The sequence below is a fragment of the Pelodiscus sinensis genome, chromosome 9 (assembly GCF_052426305.1).
Source record: "Pelodiscus sinensis isolate ZL-2025 chromosome 9, ASM5242630v1, whole genome shotgun sequence".
NCBI lineage: Eukaryota > Metazoa > Chordata > Testudines > Trionychidae > Pelodiscus > Pelodiscus sinensis.
This window is the reverse complement of record NC_143060.1, coordinates 23366829-23379487: the sequence shown is the minus strand read 5'-3', so window position 1 is coordinate 23379487 and position 12659 is coordinate 23366829.

Sequence of the window (12659 nt, the reverse complement as noted above, 5' to 3'; positions counted from 1 at the left end):
CACTCTCAGGCTGCAGGGCCTGAGAGTACTAGGGAGGCAGTCAGGATAGAAAATGGCAGCTGGACCACACCCCTCGCCAATGATGAGTGGCCATTTCAGATTGTAGTTTGTCCCTGAGGCAGTGGCTTCATGACAATTAGCAGTAGAGTCACTGAGGCAAGGTGGGCATAGGGGAGTTGGGAGTTCCCTGAAGTGGAGGACCCCAGAGTGTGGGGGCACTGTAGTAGGTCAGTACCCAGGTGGGAGGACACCACGGTCTGGAAGGGGACATGGGTCCTAATGTAAAGCAGTGGAGCCATTAATAGAAAACAGATAAAGCAGGTGAGACTCAATCCAGAAGGGGTCGTTCCAGGGCTGAAAAGAGCTAATTCCCAAGTGTCCAGCAGGAGGCGGCACCATGGTGAGTCACATCATGTTACTGAGGGGTTATTAGGCCCATGCTTCCTGCCAGCCCTAGCTGTAGTGCTTAAATCATAAATACCCCCAAGAAAGAGTGTATGCTTCTGTGTGAAAATTTCCTACAATGTTCCCCATTTTGGGTATGTCTAGACTACATGCCTCTGCCGACAGAGGCATGTAAACTAAGCTACCCAACATAGTCAAAGAAGCCGGGATTTAAATATCCCCAGCTTCATTAAAATAAACATGGCCGCTGCGCTATGCCGGCTCAGCTGATTGTTGGCACAGTGCGCGAGTCAAGACGTGGATCAGTCAACAGGGGAAGCCTTTGTCGACTGCTCTCTTATGCCTCGTGAAACTCCCTATATTACCCCGGGGCTTTTGAAAGATTCCCCCTGTACCACACCATGCTCTTCTGAGTGGACAGAAGGACGTGCTTTCTTGGCATGGAGTTGCTTTGAGTGCCACATATAAAGTCTCTATTGATCACCCCTTTTGTTTTGTGGACAAAGGAAAGTGCAGAATCTGGCAGCAGAGGGAGGCAGCTCACAGTGGGTCTTTGATCCAACACTATTCCCCATTGATCTCAGAGGCGCAGGCCAGCCAAGGAGGACATGGAGGTTCCACCAGAGTAGGACAGAAGGGTAATTCAGCAGAATTAGATTTTCCAGTGTCCTCATCGTAATGCTCCCTAATGGCCATTAGCCAGTCCTTGGATGCCTTATGGGGGTAACTCCAGGCTACATTTTCTTATGCTGTACAGAGAAGTGAACACTTGACAAGCTGTGATTGCAAATGGTATTTTTTTAGGAGTTTGAACAACTGAGAATCATCATCAGGTTTCTGCAACAGAAATGAGCTAATATCTGATGCCTTTTCCAGCAGTCACAAAGAGATGACAAAAGCAAGCTACAAATTTTATAGTAATTACCATGTAAATTAATGCAGACGCTTACCTAAGGATTTATCAACCATTATAGCCAAATAGCTCCCTGTTGGCTTTGCAACTAATAGTTGTCTATTCCCAATTTATTTCATATCATACCTATCTCGAATTTACGATAAATGGGATAACTTCACCACTGATTTCAATAGAGTTGTGCCTCCTTATGATAGCTATGAATTTGGCTCAAAATATTGGCCTTGAGATCCACTTGTTTCAGATGGTAGGATATGAATTTGGCTGTAGGCACCTATTTATGATCAAATCACGTTCCTTTATAGAGCTCTGCTAACAGAAACATGAATGCAGTATGGAGATCTTCACTTCTGGGAAATGGGGCAATCTGAGCAGCACTGCTGGGATGCCCAATGACTTCAGTGGAAGATGGATCAGACCTTGAATCTAATTTTGCGAATCTACAGTATAAAACTGAAGCAGAACCCCAATCCCAGCATTCCTAGTTAAGAAAAGACAAGATCACTGTAAAGCCAAACTGCTTATGGAGGAAATGAAATGCAATGTGTTGTTCTTGTGCTAGCACAGAGAGCTGTAATGATGGATGCTGAACAGGTGCTCAGATTCTGTGGTGATGGGCGTCAGTACAATATCACTTGACTGATGAGCTCCAGGGAAGATCTTGAGCAGAGGAAATGTAGGGGGCACCTGTGGAAGAAAAATGGGGAAAACAGGAGCATTGTAAAAAATCCATGTATATACTGGTTGGAATTTTATAATAGGGACTGGAAACAGGAAAACTATGAAGAGCTTGTTACCTCATTCTGATTTTATGCAGATGGAACCCAAAATTACTCAAATATTTACATTTTTTGTCAATGGCTTTAATCCATTTTGCCACTTAATTGTATAAAAGCATCTTCCACAACAAGGCTATTGGTATTTTTAAATAAATTCGGTTTTTAAATATAAAAAAGCCCATAATACACAAAAACTACAGATGGGATTTTTATATACAGTTGTTTTCTCAGTAGATGGAATATTGAATCCTTCACCCATTAAATGTATCCTCACCACAGATTTGCTGCACCTGCTATTTTACATCTCAGTATATTTCATAGTGACTATTTATGATCCATTCAAAATGAAATGTAGACAATCTCTGCAAATCGCTTTTCATAGCACAAGTGTGACACCTACTGGTCAGAGTTCTCAGCATTCATTGCTTTGCACTGCCAAGTTGTAAAAAATAAAGTCCAACTTTAACGTGTGTAAGCGATAATAGACATAAAACAAGACCTATTGCAGTCATTTATAACCATCTTAATAGGTCCTTCTTTATTAACTCCCTAAATGATCATTTTGTTTGCTACCAAGAGTACACAAAGTCCTCCTGCAGAACTTGGAAAAGTGCTCTGATAGCCAAGGGGCTCTGTCTAGCCCTAGGTTATGCTGGCTTCTGTCACCAAAGTCCCTGAAAAGGAATGCTGGTGGTAGAAAAATCTGCCCTGATAGGAGTTGCAGCAGACCAAGTTGCCTTCAGTCCTTGCCCCACAGCTCAGTCCCCAAAGAGGTCAGCCTGACACTACCCAGAGATTCCTCCATGCCTCATGTATCAAACTAAGTCACTTTTAGAAGTGGCTTTGCAGCCATACCTGAGGCCAGAAGCTGCCACAAATCTCACAACTCTGGCTTGCATAATGCACTGGGTACCAGATAATACTAGATAATGCCAGTTCCTCTAGGCATGGAAAGTTCAACAGTCGATATTTGGAACTGGGATCTAGTAAGACTGTTGATTCCCCATAGACACCAGATGGAATTAAACAGGCCAAGACCTGTGATCATGTGGTCTGGACTCCTGTATAACACCAGCCATAGAACTTCCCCCAAATAATTCCTAAAAACATTCAGTCTTGATTTAAAATTAGCCAACTGTATCCATGAGGAGTAAGGGCTTGTGTGCACCAATGCACAAAACATGGGCACACCAATAGAGTGGGCTAAATCCTAGTCCCAGTGACTCCACCCTATATCCCCCACTTCTTTTTCTCTTCCTTGCTTTGATCCAGTGCCTTTTTTTCTCCATGAATGGCTCCGGCTGAATTATGTTAGACATGGACAGGATAGTGTTGCCAGAGGTAATTTCCCCCAGGATTCTGTCAGTTTGTGCAGTGACAAAGAATGTTGATAATGCCTGAGGTCATGCCTGGAGTACATAATGCCAGAGGCTTCAAGGAAGAAGCCTAGACATACACTTGCCATGGAAAAACTCAGCATTTGCATTTTTACAGACAATCTTTAGTTTCTATATTTTGTGAGGAAACCCATATATATTAGTTATTGACTACATGTTTACTGAACACACCATTGTCACTTATTCAGTGTGCACCACTTCCCCCTCCTGTGGTTGATTTCTGAATGTGCTTTAAAGTTACATAATTAAATGTACTCCAATAACTGCTTATGGTGTATAGAGGATATTCAGCAGCATAGAGAGTCATGTTTTAACACGGCTCAGATTTCACTTCAGCCACCAGACGTGAGTAATTTTCAGGATTAAAAGCTGACAAAAACTTTAAAAATCACCCCCTAAAGACCGTGTCACTGAGTTTGGCAAGGACAAATTTCACATTGATGGTAATGTGCTGCTCTGCACTGTGTGTAGTAAGGCCATGAAGTACATTCGAAGGCAGACAATTGTAGAATATATGGAAAGTGCTAAACATAAACTGAATGAAAAGAAATGAAAACCTGAGGCGGAAGCAGCAGGGTGATTGACAACAGTAAAGAAATAATGGGCTGTGACTGGATCATTCTATTAATTTTATTTTATTACAATAGTTGGCACTGGTAGGCTTCAAACTTACTTAAATTGTAAATATATAAATAAAACATTGTGTTCAGCTGATACCTTTATACACTGAGAAATTAAAGTTCGACACATTTTAATTGCAGAAAAACATACATTTTTTAATTATTTTTAATCAGAGAATTTGGGGGGTTTTATCGCAGAAAAATAGGATCCCTTGTTATCAGCTATAGCAAAGCTTCAGGCACATCTGAGAGGTGTGCTTTTCATTTTGCCTCTCCTCTTCTAAGACTGAGCAGAACAAAATGCAGTAACAAAAATATCTCGGTGCCATAACTGATTGGCATGGTTGCAATCAGTGTTCTGTTTTATAGGGAAAGATCAATGCACTGAGATTCCATTCCAATGAGGAATGATTTGAGGACCTCATTTTCATAATTTAAAACAATTGGAGGGAGGAAACAAAGGCAAGAATTTAGGAATAGCTGAGAAAAGGAAATGAGCAAGGGCGGACAGAGACAGGAGGGAAGTGAGCAAGTTGATGCAGAATAGCTAAGAAAGGAACAGATAGGAAGGAAGAGTGAGAGCACTACAAGAGTTTTATTTTGATTTTTTAAATTCAAAATTTGCTTTTTCTCTACCCCATTTCCCCTGAATTAGTGTTTTCTCTACTAATCCTTTCTGCACGGCTACCACCCATGCTGCCTCTGGCCTGAAAAATTCTAGGACTCCATATGTGGTGAATAAATATGAATGTTTTTCCATATGTGTGGAGGTTCTTTTCATGCTTGGGGGTGTTACCAGGCAACTTAAAGCAGTATCAATTCTCCTGCAGCACCCACCACAAAAATCTGAATTCACCAGATTGTGTTTCCTGATCCAACATGTTTAGTTCTCTTCTATTTTCTGTTTTGTTCTTTGCTCTCTGTCCATGCTAGACAACCAATCCATAACATCTTGTCATTTCTGTTTTGTCAGAGTCTGCTGAAAATTCACTGAAGTCAGTGGGTCTGGTCTGGTATTAAGAATATATAGTAATCAAAAGGAACATTTTTTAATCTTTAACTATCGTACATTGCCTTTTCTCCATGGAAATACCCACTTAAAGCAGAAGAGACATGGCTGCCAAGTATGAACCAGATTCAAAGTTTTCCTTTTGAATCCAGAGTGCAAGTTTGATGGCACATTTGAATCCAGTGAAGAACAGACTCCAATAGCTAAAAGTTTAAATCAATAAAATTCAAGTTTGAAAAAAGGTGCATTTTTCTAACAATGACTATATTAGACATTGGACCAGATTGCCAGGAAATGTGGTAAGTTTTCTGTCTCTTGAGGAATGCTTACATCAAGGCTGAAAGTCATTCTAAAAGATATGTTCCAGCTCAACTACAAGTTGTTAGATCTGATGTAGGGATCACAGGAAATTCTATGACATATGTTACACAGTAGCTCAGACTGAATGAGCATACTGGTCTCTCCTGGCTATCTAATCTGTCAGAGCTATTCCCCAAAACTTTTGGGGGGAGCAGTGTGTGTTCAGATCCAGGGGACTGGCTCATGACCCACCATTGATAATATCAAATCATATTAAGTGGCCAAAAATGGTGGGCAGATATTATTACACAAACAAAATATTAACCACGGGAAAATATTTTTCTTAAAGATTAAAAAAGTGGAAAGGAAGAAAGAAGTGGGAGAAATAATTGTTGGTAAACCCTGTTTGTACAGGCCTCTCACCACCATTGCTTCAACTATTAGACCTGACAACCCAAACTCTAGCTGACAAAGGGGAAAGAGCTCTTTACTTCCTCTATTGGTGACAAGGGAATACTGCTGCCACTAGTTAGCAGGCTCCCAGAGAAGCTGTGTTGCTAAAATGCCAGTCAGTGTAGCCGCTGTTTGTTGGGATTTTTGCTGACAAAATCCTTTCACCCCAACAGATGGAGCTTGTGTTGTCAATGAGAAAGCGCTCCTGCCAACAACGTACTTTTACAATAGCACCTGCCACAGCAAAATTTTTGTCTTTTGGGAAAGGGGGGAGAAATTAGCACATATGAACGCCAAATGTTTTGCCACTCAACTGCCACTGTCGACATAGTCTTAGAAAGATTACTGTCAAAGTTATTAGAAAAGGGCATACTTGATTCTTTTTTGAATATACACTGTCTGTGTTCATTTGTTTTCCAGATTTATGACTGGATCTGATCCCTTTCTCATGATAAGGCTTCCCTCATTTGTACACATATGCTGAGTGCTTGTAAGTGTGGAAATTCTGCCTGTGCAGAGTATGCAAGGAAAGTATGTGCAGCTTTCCCAAGATGCTGGGTGAGACATGAGATAGTTTAGTTGTTTGTCAAGAGGGACACTGGATATATTGAATCCAACCCTTTTTGCTGCTGCTAACTGTATGGCAGAAGGAGTAGGTGAGCAAGTGTAAGTGATGATGTATGATAATAAAATGGAAACTAAACATAGTGCTTGAATACGCACAATATGTTAAATGGTGCTTTGCTACCTTAAAAAAAGAGCCAGCTCTCACCCTCATATGCAAAAATATGTGGAATTCTGAAAGGGCATTGGTATCATATCGGCTTCAATGAGCGGCTTAGGTGTTCAAGGAGTAAAGGTAAAAGCCCTAAACTACTAAATCTCCGCTTATGCTGTTTCAGAAGAAAGACTTCTGTGAAAATGTCTAGTATTATCACATTGTGAAGATACATGTTTATTATCAGGAAACAGAATGACCAGAGTGTGGGATGGAGAAATAATGTGCCTCAGGATCCATAGTGGGTTCTGAAAGAGAAAATGAGTGTATCTCCATCCAATTTTTCTAATGTGGCTTTCATTGCATTCCTTCAATCTTACAGAAGCACATGACCTATACTCACAAGCTACCACCTCAGTAAGTGCTGCAGGGCAAATCTGACTACATGGAAGTCAATGTGCTGGGTATGCCAATAGTTTGGAAAATAAGGGAGAAACAAACAAACAAAAAAGAAAAGACACAGCTTGAGAAAGGAAATGATTGAAGTATGTGGGAAAGAGTAAAACTCAAGAGAGAACAGCACTGAGGCAGAAGACAAAGGGATCAATAGAAGCAACAGACACATTAGTCTAGAGATAGAAAACAAATACAAATTGGCCAGACTTTGCTCTCAGATACATATGCTTGACTTCAGTGGATGACAAACATGCCTACTGGAAAATAGAAAATAAAAAACCATGCTAATAGAAAGATGCCTGCTTTTTAAAGAGCTTTCATATGCAGCTACTGGCCTCTAATAACCCAATTTTACAAAATCTATCTCACCCCAGTGTTCTCTTAAATTAGCAATTGTGACAAAATATCTTCTTCTTGAAAAGTTTTTAATTTATGTTATGGAGGACCAAACTACCTCTTCCTGTGGAGATGCCTGTAAACGGAGCAAAGAAAATACAGGAATGTGCAAGTGAAGATATGTTCTTGCTGTTTACAGAACTTTTAGCCTCTGTGATCTATAGAACAGTGTCCAGGTGACCAATCTAGCCAGCAGCTCTGCTGCTCTAACACTAGGTAAACAAATATCCACCCCTTCCCTTGTAAAGCCTTGGGAACTTTGAAATTCCCCTTCCTGGTTTTTTTGGCAAATGCTCACTAACCATCCAGCCAGTGACAATACCTCCTCCCTGGAGCAAATGATCCCCAGCTTGCAGCAATGCAATGTTTGAGGAAAGGGGGCTGCCCTCAAGGTGCTGTTTGTATCTGGTATGGAAGTGTTGCAAATGGAGATACTCACCTGTAACCATAAGTGAGTACACAAACCAGCTCTTTTCTTTTTACCGGTTCACTATCACCAGTGAAACTGTCAGTGCAAAAACTTTGCAAGTATAGACATAGCCTCAAAAAAAACAAAACTGCTTTTTTTTTTCCAATTCAACCACTGGAACCATGACATACCATGTTCTGAGGCTATTAATATATGCTACGAATATGCAAAGTATGCAGTTTCTCTTTTATCCCTTGTTTCCTATATAAACTTAAAAAACAACAGTCTTGCAGCACCTTAGAGACTAAGAAAAAATGTAGATGATATAATGAGCTTTTGTGGGCACAACCCACTTCTTCAGATGAATGGAGTAAAGGGGCCCAGGGGACAAATAAATAGCAAGGAAAGAGAGGGGATGGGGGCGGGAAAGAGAAGGAAAAAATATTCCTATTTTAAATGTTCCTGTTGGGGAACATTTTAACTTGCCTAGGCACTCACTAATGGATCTAAAAGTGACAATATTATTACAAGGCAATTTCAAAAACCAGCTGGAGAGAGAAGCTACAGAACTTGATTCCATTTATAAGTTTGACACCTGCAATAGAGGTTGAAACAAGACCTTAACTGGATGTTCTGCTACATTCCACACCCAAATGACATAAAAAGCCAAGCACCGGCTACTTAGAGTACTTACAATCCACTCTATCAGCCTCATTTACCATGGATACTCTAAGGCTATGTCTAGACAGCCACATTATTTCAAAATAACTAGTGTTATGCTTTATTTCGAAATAAGTGCTGTGTAGACAGCATCAAAACTTGAAATAAGCTATTTTGAAATAAGCTACGTAATTGACATAGTTCAATTTGAGTAACTTATTTCGAGTTAAGCCCTACTGTGTAGACGCGCCCAAAGGGTACATCTACACAGCAGTGTTATTTCAGAATAACAAAGTGCACATCTACACTACAAGCCTTTCTTGCCAAATAATGTCAAGCTGGAGGACTTTTTACTCCAACTCATGGTGAAACCCTGATTTCACAAGGAGTAAGGGAAGTCAAAGGAAGAGCGTTCTTCCTTCGACTTCCTGCTGTGTAGACAGCGTCAAAAGCTGAATTAAGCTATTTCAACTTCAGCTATGCAATTGACATAGCTGAAGTTGTATACCTTATTCTGACGTTAGCCCTGCTGTGTAGACATACCCTAATTGACAATATATTTTTTCTCTTTCCCTCCACATCCTCTCTCTTTCTCTGCTATTTATTTGTTCCCTGGAGCTCTTAACTCCATTCATCTGAAAAAGTGAGTTGTACCCACGAAAGCTCATGATACCATCTACAATTTTTGTTAGTCTCTAAGGTGCTGCAAGACTCTTCATTGTTTTTTAAGTTTATTCATTTACAAACTTACATGACTACCCCTCTGAAACTTGTTTCTTATGCAACTTGAGGTGGAAATATGTCACACACCATGCTACAGAGGCTAGGAAATATATGCACTATGTTCCCCCTCCCTCTGGAGTCCTTATACTTCCTTGTTCTTAATATAAAATAAAGGTCAAAAGTAACTGGACATCTGTGGGTGATCTTTATACAGAAGCCATATTGTAGAGCACTTTTAAAGTAGGAAGGCAGAAGAATGAAGTGACCATGGGTAACCACAGTACATGGAGAGTGCAGACTGTGTTGGCAAGAGCATGTGTGTGTTGCCACAGATTAAAACTAATGAAAATATAGAGAGCAACTGTGACTTCTTCCTTTTAAGCACGTGTCATTTTAACTTTCCATTGTATTAAAAAACCTTCTGCTCTATAACTCACTTGTAGCATAAAAATAACTCACCTGTGTTAACAGAATGACCCATGGTTAGTTTATTTGTCTGCAACAAATAAAATGATTTTTAACTAACCAAGGCAGATTATTTCAAAGATTCTGAAGATGGGGCTCAGGTGCATTTTTAGGGTCTAAAAACAAAAATGTCGTATACTTCATCAGGATTTCAGTGGGATTTTTTTTTTTTGAATAATGAATGAAGTTGCTGTAGCATAGTGTTAATGTGGTGAGTGCTGGGTGAAAAAATTCAATTGAAATGCTGTCACAAGACTCTTTTGTTTCACTGACAAGAGTTGTCATGTTCTTGTGACACCTGCCATGCAGAGAGCAAACTGATAAATAGCTTAAAGATGAAATTGTCAGTCACCATTTCCTTGCATAAGCAATTATCTGTTCTGGTGGCCTGCGGGGCTGGGCCAATAGCATCTCAGGTTCCTAGGCTCTATGGACATATAGAGGTAGGTGGAACCCTGTGGTTGTGGTATACTTAGCCTAAGGGAGCAAAGGAGAGACTTAGCCCCATGCAGGAAGATTGTTCAAAGGTTGTCAGTAATGATGTCTATAGAAATAGCTGTTTCTAGAAATAGTAGGGGAAGTGCAAGATAAATCCAGGTACATACAGATTTTTAAAAAATTGAAGGAAATGGCAGGAGTGGACAGGAGAGTTCAGAGAGAAGTAGGCAGTTGTAAGTTTAAAAAGAAATCTTTCTAAATGCAAATATATTTGCATAAATTAGCCCAGTATCTTTAGGCTTAGAATGGCTTTTGGGTACCACTTAAGTTGAAGGGATACCAGCTATAAGTGAATTCTACATTATTTAAGCTTATGATTGACACTAAGTGAGTTTGCCAGGAAAATTGGGCTTTAAAAAAAAATCATATCCAAGACAAACTCCCACCTGCACGTCTCTGCACTTCCCTGCTATCGTAGAAAATTGAAAAACAGTCTCATTCCAGACTATCTTTGTCTTAATCCCAGATAACACTGTAAAATGTTGCAATGAACTGGTTGAACAATACGCTATCTTTTTCAGTCTCAGGGCCCCTGAAGGAAGATGCAGGAAAGGCTATGGTGCAGGATAGCCCTATATAAAGCTTCCATCATTAATAAGAATCATAATAAATAAGATGTAAGATACACATAAGGACAAATTTAGCCTCCACTTCCATAGCCTGTCAGTGACACTGGTACAGTTTTGCTTTTTTGGGGGTGAAGGATTTGGGAGCTGCTCAAGTGCACCAGTATGTAGGGCATAAATGGTGCAGGTACCTCACTCTTCCTGGATTCCCTTTACAGTGGAGACATCTCAGGACTTAGAGGGATATTTTAATCTTAGAGATGACGTAATGGGCATGAAACAGTTCCATGGCCTGTATGGGAGGACTCTGCCTTCCCTCATGCATTGCCTCTCTATAGCTACCTGAGGAAGCTCTGGTTGTGAGTACTTGAAGCATATAGAGTGTTTTAATAACCCTCTACTGTGTGTGTGTTACAGGTCCCCCTCTGCTACAACCCCCAGCTATAGCTCAATCTGTACCAGCTCATGTTTTTAAGTTTGGAGGTGCCCCTATATAATCTCCACTATAGTCAAGAGGGCAGCCAACACACTTCCACCCATGGAGTTCTAAAAGTGCTTAATTTAATTAATTGCACTAGTTCATACAGTCTCTCAGCTACAGAGTTTTCCAGGGCTCAATCTAAAAAACCCTGCAGTGGCACAGGTTACATGTCATCAATAGATTTATTATAATCAGCTTTTCGCCATCCCCAGCAGAAATGTTTCCCTTCTCTTCCAGTTTCTGGCAGAGATGGGACATCAGCTAACAGGAAGCAATGCCATTTGACCCAGGAGTGGTCAATGATCATGTCTGATCTTCCACTGTAGGGTGTCTGCTCCTTGCTCTGTCTCAAAGTCCCCACTGCTCATGGACAGGCAGATGGCAGCAATGGCCAAGAAAGCTATCTTTCATCTCCAATAGCCCAGGCAGCTGTGGTCATCCAGGTCAAATGCCCACCTGATCACACTTTGGTCAATTCAAGACTGGACAGCTCCAATATGGTCTACCTGAATCTAACCTTGAAGAGTGGTGGCTTCACTTCACTGAGCTCTATTGACGGTTTCTTTAATTTCACTCCCTGTAGCCAGATCTGCAAACTCAACCTCCAGAATTTTGCTTTGAGTTGAGTTTGACCCACGTGGAAAGTGATGACCATCAGCTGGCTTCATGTGGAACAAAGGAGAATGATAGCAATTTAGGACCACATTCTTTGATGATGTAAATTTGTGCTGCAGGAATGGGTCCAGATTAATTCAAAATGTTCCTGGTTCATCTGAAAAACTAAAAGTTTCAGAGGGCTTTTGGAAAAACTTGCCCTTAGTGTAGCGAGCCTGATACTATGAACTTGATGCTGGGAGGTACTGAGTCCTCACCTATCTGGTGCTGACCACCATGGTCTCTCAGGGCAAATGTACACGAGGAAATTATTTTGAAATAATAATGCCTGAAATAACAGAATCAAAATAGCATGTCCCCCACTATGGGGAAGCCTCAAAATTAGTCAGAGGCACGCTCCGTTAATGTGGACCCACTACCTCTATTAGAGCCCCAGAAAGCACTGGAAGTAATTATTTTGAATTACTCTGAGGAGTAGTTATTTCGAAATAGCAGCAGCAGAGCATCCACACTACTGCTATTGCAAAATAACTATTTTTAAAAATCAGCATTAGTCTGTGAGGAAAGCAGGAATACAATTTTATAAATAACCAGCCCCTTATTTGAAATAATGGGCTCAATAGTGTGAACACTCTGCTTATCATTTCAGAATAAGGGGGGTTATTTTGAAATAGCACCCTACTGTAGACCAGGCCTCAGTGACATCCATAAGAGATGAGAACAAATGGTACCTTTCAGGAATGGGCCATAATCAGCTTTTCTGTCAGACTGTGTGTCCCATGTTTAGGATGAAGGG